The following is a 19,516-nucleotide window of genomic DNA, read 5'->3' as shown; positions in this document are numbered from 1 at the left end:
GACTGGTTCCCAGCTCCCCGCACGCACGTCTCTGAGATCACACTGGAATCTTCACAAAAACACAATAGAGAAAATAGAAATGTGTTTCCCAGGTGGTGGGGCTGATCTGTGAGCGGCGCTGATCCCCCCTCCCCCCCGGAGTCAGATCAGTTCCTCTTTATAGGGAATAACCGACCAAAAAACTACAAAATACCATTTCCTTGTCAGGGACCTTCACAGGAGCCTGTGCTACAATGTATGTACAATGTAATGTATCCATACTTCCATTCTTTGCTCAGGGGGATCACATGGTGCCCCCCCCCCCCACAGACCATCTGCATCCCCCCCCCCCCCCAGTACCTCTATTTACCCGCCAGCACCAGGATAGGAAATTGGAGTCACAGGTGGGGCCTATTAGGAACAGGTGGTGGGAAGGCCAGACAGCTGCACTCTACAATCATTTGTTAATCAAACCAGAGACGGTCCATTCACTACAGCGATGTCCCTGAGCCGGGAACGCCTGCGTTACAAGTTACACAGGTGCTGGCCAATTAGTACAGAGAATACATCAACAAAGTAACAAGTTTGCTACATTTATATACCTGTAGGGGATAACCCCCCACCCCCACCATGGTACAGGCCGATCGCTTAATTTTACAATGAAGTCGATCAATTACGGCAACGTCAACTCTCTTGCAGCAAAAGGCCGCATTTACAATTTAGTATTCCGGAAATGTGCGCAATTTCACTTGCATTCACGTGAAAAGCGCCTGTCACACTTGTGTTGCCATTCATGGTTAATGGCACTCCAAACGTAGCAGAAAAAAAAAAAGACGCGCATTTGTTGTGCTAAAAACTTGCGCATCAAACGCAGTAAAATGCGCGGGTAAAATACACACAGTCATCGTCAATGGCACTCCAAACGTGGCAAAAAGACGCGCATTTGTTGCGCTAAAAACGTGCGCCTCAAACGCAGTAAAATGCGCAGGTAAAACCCACACATTCATCGTCAATGGCACTTCAAATGTGGCAAAACAAAAATAAAAAAGACGCGCATTTGTCTCGCTAAAAACTTGCCCCTCAAACACGGTAAAATGCGTGGGTAAAACACACACATTCATCATCAATGGCACTCCAAATGTGGCAAAAAAAAAAAAAGACGCGCATTTGTCTCGCTAAAAACTTGCGCATCAAACACAGTAAAATGCGCGGGTAAAATTTAGTATTCCATAAATGTGCGCAATTTCACTTGCATTCATGTGAAAAGCGCCTGTCGCACTTGTGTTGCCATTCATGGTTAATGGCACTCCAAACGTAGCAGAAAAAAAAAAAAAAGACGCGCATTTGTTGTGCTTAAAACTTGCGCATCAAACGCAGTATAAAGCACGGGTAAAACACACACAGTCATCATCAATGGCACTCCAACATGGCAAAAAGACGCGCATTTGTTGCGCTAAAAACGTGCGCCTCAAACGCGGTAAAATGTGCGGGTAAAACAAACACATTTATCATCAATGGCACTCCAAACGTGGAAAAAAAAAAAAAGATGCGCATTTGTCTCGCTAAAGACGTGCACCTCAAACGCGGTAAAATTTGTGGGTAAAACACGCAAATTTACCATCAATGGCACTCCAAACATGGCAAAAAAAAAAAAAACCCAAATTACGCAAACAATCAAATTAAAGTTTGACCGCAACTGATTTTACGAATGCACTGAAAATGGCCAGCGTATGCACAGCGCTGGTGGGGTTTGATGGCCTTCGTAAATTTGCCATTGCAGATCCTTCTCCTGCGGTCTCATAGGTAGGTGGACCCACAGATATGAATTGGTGCCATGTGACAATGACCACAGCACTGAGAGCGGGGCCTGAGGATAATCACCTCTTTGGTAATTACAGAAATTTAGCCCCGGTGACCACACTTGGCCATTCTGAAACGCGTTGGTTGCCACCTTTTAATGTCTGTGTGTACAAGCTCTCATGATTCTCATATATGGTCTGATCTTAGTAACACATCATATCATCACAGGTCTGTAACACATCTCATCACACCTTCTGAAGATTGGTCTTAATGGAATCCTTCAATGCCCAATTGTTACTTTGTTTCCTCCCTCATAGAATGAACATTTCTATCACTGATGAGGCAAAGCCCCCTCACTGTTCATACTTCTTAGTAAGCCTCCTGCCCACCTTTGATGACACTTCTGGATGCTCCTGTGAAACGCTAAGCACTTGCCAGAAGAGATCTACATATTTATACAGATCATATTAGAAATCCTTTTTTCCAAGAACCCCATCCCCCCACCATGCAAGCAATCCTTCCCTATCTCCATAGAAAAAGGAAGAAAAGTTGAGGTGGGTGAGGGATCTGATGATGTACGATAGGAAGAGATTGGAGGATTGATTAGATAGTAGACGAGATGAGTAACAACAAAATTGTACCTGATGCTAGGCCTACTGACGTCTTAAAACCCTTTTCCGATTCCCCTGAATACAATGTATACCTTCCCTATGTCAATGTATACCATTGGGCCTATGAAGGAATTAATGGAATGTTCCTTTAAGACAAAACATAGTGTCTATAGGGGGGGCATAGCCTTTGTCAGTATTGTCTATGGGGGGGGGGGTCCCAGCCTTTGTCAGCATTGTCTACAGGGGGGGGGGGGGTCCCAGCCTTTATCAGCATTGTCTATAGGGGGGGTCCCAGCCTTTATCAGCATTGTCTATAGGGGGGGGTCCCAGCCTTTATCAGCATTGTCTATAGGGGGGGTCCCAGTTTTTGTCAGCATTGTCTATAGGGGGGTCCAAACCTTTGTCAGCATTGTCTACAGGGGGGTCCCGGCCTTTGTCATGTCATGGGTCACTTATCAATTGTCTAAAGCAGAGGTCTCCAAACTTCCTAAACAAAGGGCCAGTTTACTGTCCTTCAGACTTTACAGGGGCCCGACTGTGGCCATTAGAAGTAGAAAATGCCCCAACATCAGTAAGAGAAAACAAGGCCCCATCTTTGGTGTTAGTGCCCCATCATGGGTGTCATTGGGTGGGAAGAATCATGTCTCATCACTGGTGTCATTGGGAGGAACTATGCCCCTTTATTGGTATCAGTGGGAGGAATAGTGCCCCATCATAGGTGTCAGTGGGCAGAATAGCGCCCTATTATTGGTATCAGTGGGCAGAATAGCGCCCCATCATAGGTGTCAATGGGAGGAACAGTGCCCCATCATTGTTTCAGTGGGAGGAATAGTGTCCCATCATTGTATCAGTGGGAGGAATAGTGCCCCATCATTGTATCAGTGGGCGGAATAGTGCCCCATCATTGGTGTCAGTGGGAGGAATAGTACCCCATCATTGGTGTCAGTGGGAGGAATATTGCCCCATCATTGGTGTCAGTGGGAGGAATAGCGCCCCATAATTGGTGTCAGTGGGAGGAATTGTGCCCCATTATTGGGATCAGTGGGCAGAATAGTGCCCCGACATAGGTGTCAACAGGAGGAACAGTGCCCCATCATTGGTGTCAGTGGGAGGAATAGTGCCCCATCATTGGTATCAGTGGGCGGAATAGTGCCCCATCATAGGTGTCAGTGGGAGGAATAGTGCCCCATCATTGGTGTCAGTGGGAGGAATAGCGCCCCATCATTGGTGTCAGTGGGAGGAATAGTGCCCCATCATTGGTGTCAGTGGGAGGAATAGCGCCCCATCATTGGTGTCAGTGGGAGGAATAGTGCCCCATCATTGGTGTCAGTGGGAGGAATAGTGCCCCATCATTGGTGTCAGTGGGAGGAATAGCGCCCCATCATTGGTGTCAGTGGGAGGAATAGTGCCCCATCATTGGTGTCAGTGGGAGGAATAGTGCCCCAACATAGGTGTCAGTGGGAGGAATAGTGCCCCAACATAGGTGTCAGTGGGAGGAATAGTGCCCCAACATAGGTGTCAGTGGGAGGAATAGTGCCCCATTATTGATATCAGTGGGCAGGATAGTCCCCCATCATAGGGGTCAGTGTGAGGAATAGTGCCCCAACATAGGTGTCAGTGGGAGGAATAGTACCACTTCGTTGGTGTCAGTGGGGGAAATTATGCCCCATTGTTGGTGTCAGAGAATAAAGCAAGCATAGGACAGAATCCTGCCCCCCGACCGTCGTTTGGAGACCACTGGTCTAAAGCAAAAGACCTTCATCATCAGAATATACTTTGATTACTTAGGAGAGCCAAATATTTTGGAAGAGGCTTTAAAATAAATAAATATATATATATATATATATATATATATATATATATATATATATGTGTGTGTGTGTGTGTATATATATATATATATATATATATATATATATATATATATCTATGTATATAATATAGACATTTCTAATTAGTAAATAAATCTGACCTGAAGCCAGCTTGATTGCCTTGAGGGAGGGACTAAAGCAAGGAACCCTCAATCTGCTACCAGGATACAGTCTGGTTGTTCAGAGTCCCTGCTTTATATTATTCATCCCTGCCCATCACCCGATCTCTGCCCTGTAGCTGGAGGTTGACACACAACCTCCAGAAACACCTCCTCGTTCAGATCAGTTAAGCCGGGCAAATATTTGCGTTAGGCAAGTTCCAAGAAGCAGCAAAGTATAATAAAAACCCCAAGTAGGCCTTTGGACTTCACCACTGAGTATGGAAGCTCCCCCATCCAATCCTCACTCTTCTGCTGCTTCTGGGAACGGCCAAAGCTTTGCAAAGCAAGGCACCCTGCCACCCATGATGGGAAATTTAACCCCAAGCTTGCCAAGGCTGACCGCTGCTCCAGCCTTTCCGCAATGTGCTTGCCCGCCCTTAAATTAAGGAGGCTTTCTCCTCTGAGCCTGGGAAATAGACTAATATTATGTTCCTGGCCCCTTTCCCAGCCATAAAAACAAACTGCAGCATTACAAGGATACACAATTAGCTTGGCACACAGGCCGGGAAGGCTCTATCGGGTCTTTTAGTCTTGCACTCTTGAATCAAAGCACTTTAGGGAGTTCCAGTAATGAAGCCACCCTCCCCCCCCCAAAAAAAAAAAAAAAGACTGAGCCCACCACTGAACCCCACAACAAGTGCAAAAGTATTTTTTACCCCCTCCCTCTTCCCAAACAGATTACATCTTCCCAAAGCTGTATCTCTCACATTGCCCTATATACAAAGCTCTCAAAGGTTCATAACATTCAGATTATTCCCATAGCTGTAATATCGAGTCCAATAAAACCGACTTCGTAAACACATAAAAAAGGCAGCCATGTAAGGTCTGACCCCATTTTAATTAATAATTAAGCAAAAAACAGTAACAAGCATTTGCTGGGCACCAGAATTGGTTGGAAACCCTTTGAGACCCCATTGGATCCCCAAAAGATTTGAATATTTCATCCAGCATGCACCAAAATTAAAAAATTCCCAACTGCCAAGGACTAATTTCTCACCAAAATCTAAAATTTCAACCGGTGTCAGCCCAACGTACAGAACTCTCAAAGTGTTCTACCACAATCCTCTCTAACAGGCAAGACCAGTACGTTGGGTGTCAGTCCAACATACAGAACTCTCAGTGTTCTACCACAACTCCCTCTAGCAGGCCAGACCAGTAAGTTGGGTGTCAGTCCAACGTACAGAACTCTCAAAGTGTTCTACCACAACCCCCTCTAGCAGGCAAGACCAGTAAGTTGGGTGTCAGTCCAACGTACAGAACTCTCAAAGTGTTCTACCACAACCCCCTCTAGCAGGCAAGGCCAGTACGTTGAGTGTCAGTCCAACGTACAGAACTCTCAGTGTTCTACCACAACCCCCTCTAGCAGGCCAGACCAGTACGTTGGGTGTCAGTTCAAGGTACAGAACTCTCAGTGTTCTACCACAACCCCCTCTAGCAGGCCAGACCAGTACGTTGGGTGTCAGTTCAAGGTACAGAACTCTCAAAGTGTTCTACCACAACCCCCTCTAGCAGGCAAGATCAGAACGTTGGGTGTCAGCCCAACGTACAGAACTCCCAAAGTGTTCTACCACAACCCCCTCTAGCAGGCAAGACCAGAACGTTGGGTGTCAGTCCAACGTACAGAATTCTCAAAGTGTTCTACCACAACCCCCTCTAGCAGGCAAGACCAGTACGTTGGGTGTCAGTCCAACATACAGAACTCTCAGTGTTCTACCACAACCCCCTCTAGAAGGCCAGACCAGTACGTTGGGTGTCAGCCCAACATACAGAACTCTCAAAGTGTTCTACCACAATCCCCTCTGCCAGGCAAGACCAGTACGTTAGGTGTCAGCCCAACATACAGAACTCTCAAAGTGTTCTACCACAATCCCCTCTAGCAGGCAAGACCAGAACGTTGGGTGTCAGCCCAACGTACAGAACTCTCAGTGTTCTACCACAACCTCCTCTAGCAGGCCAGACCAGTACATTGGGTGTCAGTCCAACGTACATAACTCTCAAAGTGTTCTACCACAACCCCCTCTGCCAGGCAAGACCAGTACTTTGGGTGTCAGCCCAACGTACAGAACTCTCAAAGTGTTCCACCACAATCCCCTCTGCCAGGCAAGACCAGTACGTTGGGTGTCAGCCCAACATACAGAACTCTCAAAGTGTTCTACCACAACCCCCTCTAGCAGGCCAGACCAGTACGTTAGGTGTTAGCCCAATGAACAGAACTCTCAAAGTGTTCTACCACAACCCCCTCTGCCAGGCAAGACCAGAACGTTGGGTGTCAACCCAACATACAGAGCTCTCAAAGTGTTCTACCACAATCCCCTCTAGCAGGCCAGACCAGTACGTTGGGTGTCAGCCCAACATACAGAACTCTCAAAGTGTTCTACCACAACCCCCTCTAGCAGGCAAGACCAGTACCTTGGGTGTCAGCCCAACATACAGAACTCTCAGTGTTCGACCAGTAAAAGCCTAAACTTGGCACCGAGCGGCAAGCCCACCGCTACCAGCCGGGCAGATTTTTTTTTTTTAATTTGATAAAAGCTCATTCTTCTTTCGGGCCAACAGCCACAAAAGCGACGTAAATACTCGTCCCAGCAACAGCATCATCCTCAACTCCAACCCAAACTAAAGCAAAGTGTTGGAGATTTGAACCTGTTCGGAATTCTAGAGCCTCTCCAGAAGAAAAGGCCGTACTCGTTACAGGTGCAACCGTCACTAAAAACAGCAAACGAAACCGGGAAAAAATAAAAATAACATCAAAGATTATGAAAACTGGAAACAAACCTGGAAGCAGTCAGCCGGCTTCGCTGATCCAAGGCACATGGGTTTATTTTTAAAACAGGAAAACTCGCTTCCAGCTTCTTGCTTAGCCCGGCGAGAGAGAGAGAGAAAGCGAGGCTTTTTTTTTTTTCCCAACAGACGAGCGGAACGAGAGAAATCGCGGCACCTGCTTGGGGGTGATCCCCTTTTCCCTCGCCTTGTATTATTCCATATGCTGCAGGTAACACCACCAACCGAAGGTCTCGTCACGGCCAATTTCCACCGATGCCCCTCCGAGTTGGATCTCCAGGGAAAAAAAAAAAAAAAGAAACGGACAAAAAAGGTTTCCCTCAGATATATTCCAAAGGTGACATTTAATCCATGATCCGGGTGATATGTCTCGATGGCGTTCCTGACGGTTTTATCCCTGAGGCGGTAAGGAGGGTGGGGGGGGGGAAGAGGAGAGCTGGCTTTACCTGAAACAACTGCCAGCCAGGCTATCTCTTTCTCTGCAAGCCTCAGAACTGAGCCCAGCTGAGACCAAGCTCACCCACCCTACAAGCAGGGGCCTGGCTAAGCCGCAGGCTCCGCCCCTCTCATTCAACACTGCTTTTGTTTGACTTTGGGAAAGAAAAAATTAACCGCTTCACCGCCGCCTCTGCTGCCTGAATACAGCGCTGGCTGCCCTGCCAAACCATGGGAGGAGAAGTCAGAAAGACGCATGGACTTTCTCGGGGGGAGAACTGAAAGTGACATTTGTTTTTAAATAAAAGCACCTGGAATTTGTAAATGCTTTTGTTGCAGCAATGTATCAAAATGTATCCAATGTGTTCAGATGTATCGAATGTGTTCAAATGTGTATAGAATGTGTTCAAATGTATCGAATGTGTTCAAATGTATCGAATGTGTTTGAATGTATCGAATGTGTTAAAATGTGAATCAAGTGTGTTTAAATGTGTATCGAATGTATTGAATGTGTTCAAATTTATCCAATGTGTTCAAATGTTTATCGAATATGTTCAGATGTATCAAATGTGTTTAAATGTATTGAATGTGTACCCAATGTGTTCAAATGCATATCCAATGTGTTCAGATGTATCGAATGTATCCAATGTGTTCAAATATGTCCAATATGTTCAAATGTATCGAATGTGTGCAAATATATTGAATGTGTTCAAATGTATCGAATGTGTTCAAATGTGTTCAAATGTGTATCGAATGTGTTCAAATGTATCCAATGTGTTCAAATGTGTTTAAATGTATCGAATGTGTTCAGAGGTATCGAATGTGTACCCAATGTGTTCAAATGCATATCCAATGTGTTCAGATGTATCAAATGTATCCAATGTGTTCAAATATGTCCAATATGTTCAAATGTATCAAATGTGTTCAGATGTATCGAATGTGTTCAGATGTATCGAATGTGTTCAAATGTGTATCGAATGTGTGCAAATATATCGAATGTGTTAAAATGTATCGAATGTGTTCAAATGTGTATTGAATGTGTTCAAATGTATCCAATATGTTCAAATGTGTATCGAATGTGTGCAAATATATTGAATGTGTTCAAATGTGTATTGAATATGTTCAAATATGTCAAATATGTTCAAATGTGTTCAAATGTGTATTGAATGTGTGCAAATATATCGAATGTGTTCAAATGTGTATCCAATGTGTTCAAATGTGTATCCAATGTGTTCAAATGTGTATCGAATGTGTTTAAATGTATCGAATGTGTTCAGAGGTATCGAATGTGTACCCAATGTGTTCAAATGTATCGAATGTATCCAATGTGTTCAAATATGTCCAATGTGTTCAAATGTATCGAATGTGTTCAGATGTATCGAATGTGTTCAGATGTATCGAATGTGTTCAGATGTATCGAATGTGTTCAGATGTATCAAATGTGTTCAAATATGTATGGAATGTGTATTGAATGTGTTCAAATGTATCGAATGTGTTCAGATGTATCGAATGTGTTCAGATGTATCGAATGTGTTCAAATATGTATGGAATGTGTTCAAATGTGTATGGAATGTGTTCAAATGTATCCCATGTATTTAAATGTATCGGATGTGTTCAGATGTATCGGATGTGTTCAGATGTATCGGATGTGTTCAGATGTATCGGATGTGTTCAGATGTAGGAAACGTTATCTGGCCATAGTCAGAATTTCGGGCATACAAGGACAGCGGTCGGTCGGTAGGAGTCGCGGAGTTTCTTATTTTCGGAGAGGAAATGATGAATGTGTGACCTAGATATTTGTCCAGTGACAGGAGCACAATAATTATTATGTTAATTACATAGAAATGCCAACAATTCTAAGGAGATTTATGAAAGGGAGTCGATGGTGCTGGAAATAGATGCAGAGACTCAGCCAAATAAACTTCCAGGTCCCATTCACATTTAAAGCGATGCGACACTTCAATGTTTGTTTTTTAAAAGTGCTGTGACAGCCCAAACCCAAAATCTCATATATTGCAGCTTACCAATCATTAGATGTGGCAGCTGCATTCCTTTTCTCCCCTCTGTTTTCACTGGGTGATCTAGCTAGCAGCACACCTCCTGTATTAGAGCGTGCCCCCCCCCCCCCACCCCCGCTCTGGATGAAGGAGCACAGGGGGACACCTTTGGACAGCAGCATTATCAGTGTGGGGGGAGGGAGGTGTTAGATAGACTAGTAGATTTAGATACACTGACACATTGAAGCAGAAATCCAGATAACACTTTTTAAGCAGTTACATCAGTTTGTTCCTTTTGGGATAAAGGTTTTAGATAAATAAATAAATAAATGCTGATCATTCTAAGCACACCTGTCAGTGGTAAATGATTTGTCACATTTCTGAAAAAAATAAGTAAAAAAAAAAAAAAACATCTTAATCTGGCCATACATTATACAGTGCTCTTGTTCAATTTCCTTTAGAGTTACCCACAACAACTACAGTATGTAGTGCAAGGGACTGACTGATTGCATACAAATTAAAAATGTTTCGGTTTGACCTCATATTATATTGTTTTGGAAAATTAGACAACAAAATTATATAATGTATGACCAGCAGTGTTCATTTTGACGTCAAATTTCGATTTTGTTTTAGCCATAGTCTTTTGACTAAAATGCCATTTTGGTTTTAGTTGTATTTTAGTCACCTTAATTGTTTTAGTTGTATTTTGGTCACCTTAATTGTTTTAGTTGTATTTTGGTCAGCTTTAATGTAATGTGTTTAGTCAGAGGAGTTGTAAAGTCAGAAGGTGCATTCTATGCATTAACCACTTTAGCCCCGGAGGATTTGGCTGCTCAAAGACCAGGGCATATTTTGCGATTCGGCACTGCATGACTTTAACGGACAATTGCGCGGTCGTGCGACGCTGTACCCAAATGAAATTGACGTCCTTTTTTTCCCCACAAACAGAGCTTTCTTTTGGTGGTATTTGATCACCTGTGCGATTTTTTACTTTTTGCGCTATAAACAAAAAAAGAGCGACAATTTTGAAAAAATAACAATATTTTTCACATTTTTTTTATATGAAAATCCCCCCAAAAAAATGTAAAAATCAAAATTTTTTAACATTTTAGGCCAATTTGTTTTCTGCTACATATGTTTGGTAAAAAAAAAAATCGCAATAAGTGTATTTTGATTGGTTTGCGCAAAAGTTATTGCGTTTACTAACTAAGGGAAAGATTTTTGTCATTTTTATTGTTTTTTTTTTTTAAACGAGTAATGGCGGCGATCTGCGATTTTTTTTTTTGCGGGACTGCAACTTTGCGGCGGACAGATCGGACCCTTGACGGACCTTTTTGACACTTTTGGGGTGACCAGTGACATTACTACAGTAATCAGTGCTATACATATGCACTGTTACTGTAAAAATGACACTGGCAGGGAAAGGGTTACTTTATTAGAGAGCAAGGGGTTAAGTGTGCCCCTAGGGGTGTGCTTCTAACTGTAATGGGGCGTGGCTTTTGATGTAACCACAGAGACATACGATCCTACATAGCAGGATCGTATGATCTCTGCTGTTACACCAGGGAGAATGACAGGCGGCTTTGTTTACATCAGCCGCCTGCCTTTCTCCCTCTCCACCGGGAGATCGCAAGTGACCGGCGGACATCAGAACTGCCAGTCACTCGTGCGGGATGCCCATGAGCGAGCGGGGATGGGAGCGTGCCTCCGGCAGAGCGCGCTCGCCCCCTATTGGATTGCAGGCGAGTGACGTACCCATACGTCGCTTTGCCTGCACGGGGCTGACCGCCGCAGTATATGTACTTAAGATAAAAAGCCTTCTGTGTGTAGCAGCCTCCCCAGCACCCCCTAATACTTTACATAGCCCCCCTCTCTATTCAGCTATGTCCAAGAGTCCCTCCGCCGTCCTGGGACTCTCCCTCCTGATTGGCTGGGACACAGCCGCAGCGTCATTGGCTCCCGCGGCTGTCAATCAAAGTTGGTGAACCAATCAGGAGAGAGGGTGGGGCCGAACAGCAGCTCCAGGTCTGAATGGACACGCGGAGCTGCAGCTCGGCTCGGGTGCCCCCATAGCAAGCTGCTGGCTGTGGGGGCACTCGATAGGAGGGAGGGGCCGGGAGCAGCAACGAGGGACCCAAGAAGAGGATCTGGGCTGCTCTGTGCAAAACCACCTACACAGAAGAGGTAAGTATAGCATGTTTACTGCTGGTCCCTATCTCAACTTAAGCGTGTTAGAACTACAAACCATCCCCACCATAGCACAAAGGGAAACTATACTGTAGTTTACAGCAGGGGTCTTCAAGCTTTCTAAGCAAAGGGCCAATGTGCTGTCCTTCAGGCTTTGGGGTAGGCCGGATTGTGGTCAGTGGAAGCAACCAATGCCCCATTATTGGTTTTAGTGGGATGAATAGTGCTCTATTTTGGTATCAGTGTAGAGCAGTGGTCCTCAACTCCGGTCCTCGGTGCCCACTAACAGGCCAGGTTTGCAAGATAACTAAATTACATCGGTGATCTTATTTGCTGCTCAGTGATTGCAGTATTCTAGTCTGCATCTGCCCAAGATAATACTTAAAATCTGGCCTGTTAGTGGGCCCCGAGGACCGGAGTTGAGGACCACTGGTGTAGAGGACTAGTGGCCCCATTGGCCCTGTAAGTGAGAGGAGTAGTTCCGCCCCATCATTGGTGTCAGTTGGAGGAGTAGAGCACTGAGGGTCAGATAAAGGTAATCAAAGGGCTACCTCTGGCCCCCCGGGCCACAGTTTGGAGACCACTGTTTTACAGGGATAGCTGGGTACAATGTACAGTAGCTGGCAGCAGGGGCTGACTGGCAATTTTCGGCCCAGGGGGCAAGTACAAACCAGAGGCACATGGTGCAGCAACTCGGCCCCCTCCCACTATCCCTCTTCCCCACCTCCCCTTGACCCCCATTCCAGGCTGAAGCTCTGCTCCAGGCATTCTCTACTCACCAGCCGAATCCGGGTTCCCAACCTGGCCAGCAGGGGGCAGTTGGGGGGAGCTAGGACAGCTTGGTCGGGGCTGCCTGGGGGAGGAGAGTCTCCAGTGGGGCATGGAACCGGCCTCTGCTCAGACACAGTTTGAACCATCCATGCTAGGAGGGAGGCCTGCGCTCTGTCCTTGTCTTTATCCCGCACTTAGTAGGTCAGCAGTGCGGATTTTTTACTTTTAGCTTCACCAGAAACTCTTTAGGCATGTCTTTGTCAGAAGCAGTGCAGCCTTTTTGCAGGGCATCAGAGTGGCCCAGGGGGCAATTGCCCCCCTGCCCCCTGGCCCAGTCCTCCCCTAGCTGGCAGGATCAACAGGTATTTAGTACTTATCAAATAGATATAACAAAACTCTTTCAATGGTATATTTACCCGACCAAAAAAGAGAAAATAATAATAGTTTAGTTTAGTACAGTTTAAGTTGGGCTCCACATTTTGCTTTCCGTCCACTCCCAGATCTCTCCAGGACAATGTCCGCTCACCTACTGCAGTTAATCTACAATCATGTAGAAAGAGAGATTAGCAGGGACATGACACAATGGGACTGGGGATAAACCCCCCACCGTTTACTGACTAATGGAACATTTCTCCAGCCAGGATTGATTGCCTGACAGAGCAGACAAAAGCAGATCATTCCCACTCACATCTCCGCAGGGTTCAAACGTGTCCCAGCCAAACAAGAGCAGGCACCGGCCCTGGGCCAGACTGGCGAGGAGGGCGGCATTCCACCTTTTCAAAGAGCACACAAAGGGCCGCGCAGGCCCTAGTACAGGCGCAGCCCTGCCATAAGAAAGTTTGGAGTGGATTTACTCCCCCTGGCTCCACCAAAACCCATCCCAGGCCGGCCTGATTGTACAGGAACCTGTCAGGACAGGACCCAGGGAGGTGGGGATACTGAAGGGGCACTTTATTTCAAAGGGTCAAATTTACTGCCGGATACCAGAGCTGAAAGCTGTAAAATAAGTGAGCAGATGGGCTGTAACAGGGAGATCACCCGAAAACAGAACATAAAGCGTAAATGTCAGGGCAAGAAAAACAAATGGTCAGTACATCTTTGCAGTACAAACACATTTCCCATGTTGTATTCCTTGAAACACTGCAAGTACAGAAAAATTACTTTTTTTATTTTTTAAATATGACAACACAGTGAGTGTTTTCAGCTCTGAATTCCCTTACCACATAAGGTCAGCCCCCCCCCCCCTTCCAATTTATTTCTGATGCATTGCAAAGAACACAGACTTCTCCCTTCCACATCTCCATAACCTCTCCTCATCTCTCTAACTTCCACCATCTCCATAACCCCTTCAATTTATCTCCATATCTTCTTCTCATCTCCATAACCTCTCCTCATCTCTCTAACTTCCACCATCTCCATAACCCCTTCAATTTATCTCCATATCATCTCCTCATCTCTATAAATTCTCCCATCTCCATAACCCCTTCAATTTATCTCCATATCTTCTCCTCATCTCCATAACCTCTCCTCATCTCTCTAACTTCCACCATCTCCATAACCCCTTCAATTTATCTCCATATCTTCTCCTCATCTCCATAACCCCTTCAATTTATCTCCATATCTTCTCCTCATCTCCATAACCCTTTCAATGTATCTTCAAATCTTCTCCTCATCTCCATAACCCCTATACATTATCTCCATAATCTCCCTATCTCCATAACTTCTCTTCACCTCTCTAACTTCAACCATCTCCATAACCCCTTCAATTTATCTCCATATCTTCTCCGAATCTCCATAACCCCTTCAATTTATCTCCATATCTTCTCCGAATCTCCATAACCACTTCAATTTATCTTTATATCTTCTCCTCCTCTCCATAACCCTTTCAATTTATCTCCATATCTTCACCTAATCTCCATAACCCCTTCAATTTATCTCCATATCATCTCCTCATCTCCATATCATCTCCTCATCGCCATATCTTCTCCTCATCTCCATAACTCCTTATACTCATCTCTATAAATTCTCCCATCTCCATAACCCCTTCAATTTAACTCCATATCTTCTCCTCATGTTCATAATCTCTTTAATTTATCTCCATACTATATCTTCTCATCTTCATAACCTCTTCTCTTCGTATTCATATCCATATCCTCTGCTTTTCTCCATAACCCCTTCTTCCCATTTTCATATCCTCTCCTTATCTCTGTATCCTCCTCCTTATCTTCATATCCTTCTCATCTCTATATCCTACGCCTCATCTTCATATCCTCTTGTCATTTACATATCCTCTCCATCTCCATAACCCCTTCTCCTCATCTCCTCATCTCCCATTCTTGTCTCCATATCCTCTTCTCATCTCTATAATCCCTTCTTGTCCATAGCCTCACCTCATCTCCATAACATCTTCTCCTCATCTCCATATCCTCTCATCTGAATAACTCCTCCTTTTCTCCATAACTTCTCAGCATCTCCATAACTTCTTGTCTCTGTGTCCTCTCTTCATCTCCATAACCCCAAATTCTTGTCTCCATATCTTCTCCTCATCTCCATAACCTCTTCTTGTCTCTATATCATCTCCTCATCTCTATATATGCTTCTCCTCATCTCCATAACCTCTGACCTCATCTCCACAACCTCTTCTGCTCATCTCTACATCTTCTCATCTGCAACTCCCTCTCCTTATCTCCATACCTTCTCCATAACCCCTTCTTGTCTCCATATCCTCTCCTCATCTGCTTAACTGCTACTCCTCATCTTTTTAACCTCTCCTCATCTCCATAACCCCATCACAACATCTCCATAACCTCTCATCTGCATAACTCCTTCTCCTTATCTCCATAACTTCTCAGCATCTCCATAACCTCTCCTTGTTTCCATATCCTCACCTCATCTCTATAACCCCTTTTTGTTTCCATATCCTAACCTCATCTCTATAACTCCTCTTGTCTCCATATCTTCACCTCATCTCCATAACCCCTTCTTGTCTCCATATCCTCACCTCATCTCTATAACCCCTTCTTGTCTCCATATCTTCACCTCATCTCTATAACCCCTTCTTGTCTCCATATCTTCACCTCATCTCCATAACCCCTTCTTGTCTCCATATCCTCACCTCATCTCCATAACCCCTTCTTGTCTCCATATCCTCACCTCATCTCCATAACCCCTTCTTGTCTCCATATCCTCACCTCATCTCTATAACCCCTTCTTGTCTCCATATCTTCACCTCATCTCCATAACCCCTTCTTGTCTCCATATCCTCACCTCATCTCTATAACCCATTCTTGTCTCCATATCCTCACCTCATCTCTATAACTCCTTCTTGTCTCCATATCTTCACCTCATCTCTATAACCCCTTCTTGTCTCCGTATCCTCACCTCATCTCTATAACCCCTTCTTGTCTCCATATCCTCACCTCATCTCTATAACTCCTTCTTGTCTCCATATCCCTACCTCATCTCCATAACCCCTTATTGTCTCCATATCCTCACCTCATCTCTATAACTCCTTCTTGTCTCCGTATCCTTACTGATGTGTCATAACCCAACTAAAATATAATTTATATTACTACTATCAAAAGTACCTGGCACTCTCTTCATGTCAGCCTCCTATAATCCCTGGCACAACATGGCTCAGACTGGGAGAGGGCGGGGCAATACTGTAAGACAATCAAGATTTATTGCATTGCAGAGTGCTGTCAATGTAGGCCCAGGGTGACTGCTGACAGGATGAGAGAGTGGTGATCTCATGACTGACTAATCACAGGCCGGGGGCAGGTTCCAGACCTGTCTGTATTTCTCATCTGTAATGTAGTCTACAAACAATGCAGGGCCTAGATGTGCCACCAGGGGTTTCTGGATCCCAAGTCATAGCCTTCATATGTATGTAGTTCAGCTGTGTGTGTTAGTGGTTTGCCTGGAAAGGAAGTTTAACCGCTGGTACATCTACAACTGGCATGTACTGGAATTTCTTGCACACCCAGAGCTGCAATATATACAGCAGGGGGTCTCCAAACTGCGGCCTTCTGCTATCCTTTATCTGGACCTTGAGGCACTATTCCTTCCACTGACACCATTGGTGGGGCACTATTCTTCCCACTGATACCAATGATGGGACACTATTCCTCCCACTGACACCATTGATGGGACACTATTCCTCCCACTGACACCAATGATGGGGCACTATTCCTCCCACTGACACCATTGATGGGACACTATTCCTCCCACTGCCACCAAGGATGGGGCACTATTGATCTTTTATTGAAAAGAATCAAGCAACATATTTTATACAAAAGTAAAAAAACATAACTATAGTACAATATTCCATCAGAAAACAAAGGAATACACATCCATGTGCAGAATATATAAAATATATACATAATCCACTTCCAACATTTTTAGAAAACTATTTACATAAAGCAGCAGAGAGGGCCTAAGAGGCACAACCCATCACCTATGTATGCAGCCATTTATCAAAAACTAAGCATTAAGAAAAAAATCTAGGGTGATAAGAGACAGAAAGCCACACCCGGGAAAGAGACTCCTGGCAGTCAGGGAGGCTTGAAACCCCTCCACGCCTTCAGCCAAGCCCTCTGACCCCACTTGTCTCTCTCAAGCGCTCGAATCTTCCCCACCTCATGCAGAATGTCACACACCACCACCTGAACAGGAAGGATTTTACGCCGAAGGGTGACCTGACACCGTGCGTTCCATGTGTAATAACGGACTACTAAACTAACTAAAAAAAGTGTATCCAAACAAAAGCCCCCACCAGTGTTGAATGCTCCGTACACCCACTCAGCATAACCCAGCCTGGAGAGGAAAGGAACACCGAGGGCCCGCCCCACCTGTTTGTATACCTCTATGTTAAAAGGGCAACGAAGCAGAAAATGGTCCATAGTCTCCTCCTCACCTGTACATTCCTCCCGAGGACAACCACGATCCACCCCACTGCGGAATTTCAAATTGCCCCGAACATAGAGCCTCCCGTGGAAGCACAACCAGGCCAGATCCCTGAATTTAAGGGGGACTCTAGCCAAATTAATCAATCTTAACCCTTCCCTCAAAAATGGGCCTGGGCAATCCCTTAAGGCCAGTGGGTCATGAAAGACTTCGCTCAAGACTCGTCTCATAAGGACTTTCCTCGGAGCGGATCTGAGATCTTCAGCCGACAGTCGCCACTGCCGCAGCAACTTCAGACACGGAGCGACATAGGCTGGAAGCTGACCACGATAACCCCTGAGATTCTTCACTTGGCCACCTTCTTCCCAAAGTCGCAGAAAAGGCCTAAACCAAGATCTAAACATGCCTGCCCATCCAGGAGGTTCCACTGCAAGCATACTACCAATGTTAAACTTGAGAAATAGCAGCGAAAAGAAAAGAACGGGGTTGACCATACCTAAGCCACCCTCCCTCCTGGATAGATAGGTGACATTCCTCTTGATGGGGTTCAGTCTGTTCCCCCACAGCATCTGGAAGAACACACTATAGATCCTAGCATAGAGAGACACTGGCAAGATGCAGACAGGGCTGACATACAAGAAGATCGGTATCAGGTAAGTCTTAATCAGATCAACCCTTTCCCTCAGAGATAACTTCCATCTCTTCCAGCTGACCACTTTAGTATTGGCAACTTCCAGCCTGCCTTCCCAGTTTTTGAGGCCATAATCGCCAGGTCCAAATTCAATGCCTAATATCTTAATTTTTTCCTGGGGCACTGGAAAGGTGTCCGGGAGATCAAACCCCTCACCTTCCTTTCCCATCCAAAAAACTTCACTCTTTTCCTGATTGATCTTGGAGCCTGATGCTTCAGAGTACCGTGATGTCAGAGAGACCACCTCCTCCGCTTCATCTGTCCCAGTGACAATCACTGACACATCATCCGCATAGGCAACAACCCTCAAAGGCGGCTCACCCGGGATTCCCACTGGTACCCCACACAACATGCTGCTCTCTAGTCTCCTGATGAAGGGGTCGATTGCAAACACATAGAGCAGGGGACTCAGGGGACAACCCTGGCGCACCCCAGAGCCAACCTCAAAGGACTGTCCAACCCAACCATTAACAAGAGGGAAGCTTTCTGCCCCCTTATACAAAACTTTTAACCAATCGACAAAACCACCTGGCAGACCGTACTTACTAAAGAGCAACCACAGGTACTCATGATTGACACGATCGAAAGCCTTTGCCTGATCCAATGCCAGTAGATACTTTCCCCAGCCTGCAGCCCTGCACTGCTCCAAGGCCTCCCGGACAGCTAAAACTGCTGTGAAGGTGCTCCTACCCTGGATCGAACAGTGCTGATGGCGAGAAAGCAAAGACTCTGCTACTGCCGATAGGCGCCAGAAAAGTATCTTCGCCAGCACCTTTCTATCGACATTGAGAAGGCTGATGGGGCGCCAATTCTCAATCATCGAAGGATCTTTACCTTTTGAAAGAAGAATCACAGCTGAGTGTCTCATGGAAGGGGGAAGCACCCCCTCAGCAAGACAACTGTTAAAAACCTCTACCAAATGTGGGGCCAGAATAGACTTAAAGGCTTTGTAAAACTCAGCCGTCAGACCATCCGGTCCAGGTGACTTCTTGATGGCAAGCTGTTCAATTGCCCTCGTCACCTCTTCAACTGTGATCTCTTCTGTCAAATTCATCAAAGGGACATCTCCACCATTTAGACCTGGAGTAGAGTCCAAAAAGCTTTCCATCTTGTCCCGGTCAAGCTCTTTCCTCCCAAGAAGTTCAGCATAAAAAGACCTCACGACCTCCAGGATCCCTGACCTGGACTTTGTCAAGGAACCTGTACTATCCTTAAGGCCAACGACCATCTTAACAGCTACACCCTGTTTGCAGTTCTGGTAAGGGTCAGGCGAGTGGTATTTCCCATAGTCCCGCTCCAGAACCAAAGAGGTATGCCGGTCATATTG

The 19,516-nt window shown here is 45.4% G+C and overlaps 1 protein-coding gene across 7 annotated transcripts in view; it reads right to left on the bottom strand.

The window, feature by feature from the left end:
* Nucleotides 1-7,721, bottom strand: part of PTPRF (protein tyrosine phosphatase receptor type F) — a 486,553-nt gene extending 478,832 nt beyond the window's left edge. For 2 of the 7 annotated variants that reach the window (XM_082265006.1, XM_082265005.1), the window contains exon 1: nucleotides 7,198-7,719. The gene's annotated coding sequence lies outside the window, so the exon portion shown is untranslated. Of the gene's footprint in view, nucleotides 1-7,197 lie in introns of all 7 variants that reach the window. The other 5 variants (XM_082265008.1, XM_082265009.1, XM_082265004.1 and 2 more) reach the window with 4 other exon arrangements.
* Nucleotides 7,722-19,516: the final 11,795 nt, after the last annotated feature.

The sequence above is a fragment of the Pelophylax lessonae genome (assembly GCF_965119305.1).
Source record: "Pelophylax lessonae genome assembly, chromosome: 8".
Taxonomy (NCBI): Eukaryota; Metazoa; Chordata; class Amphibia; order Anura; family Ranidae; genus Pelophylax; species Pelophylax lessonae.
Note: the sequence above shows the minus strand (reverse complement) of the source record. Positions and strands in the feature narration are given on the sequence as shown.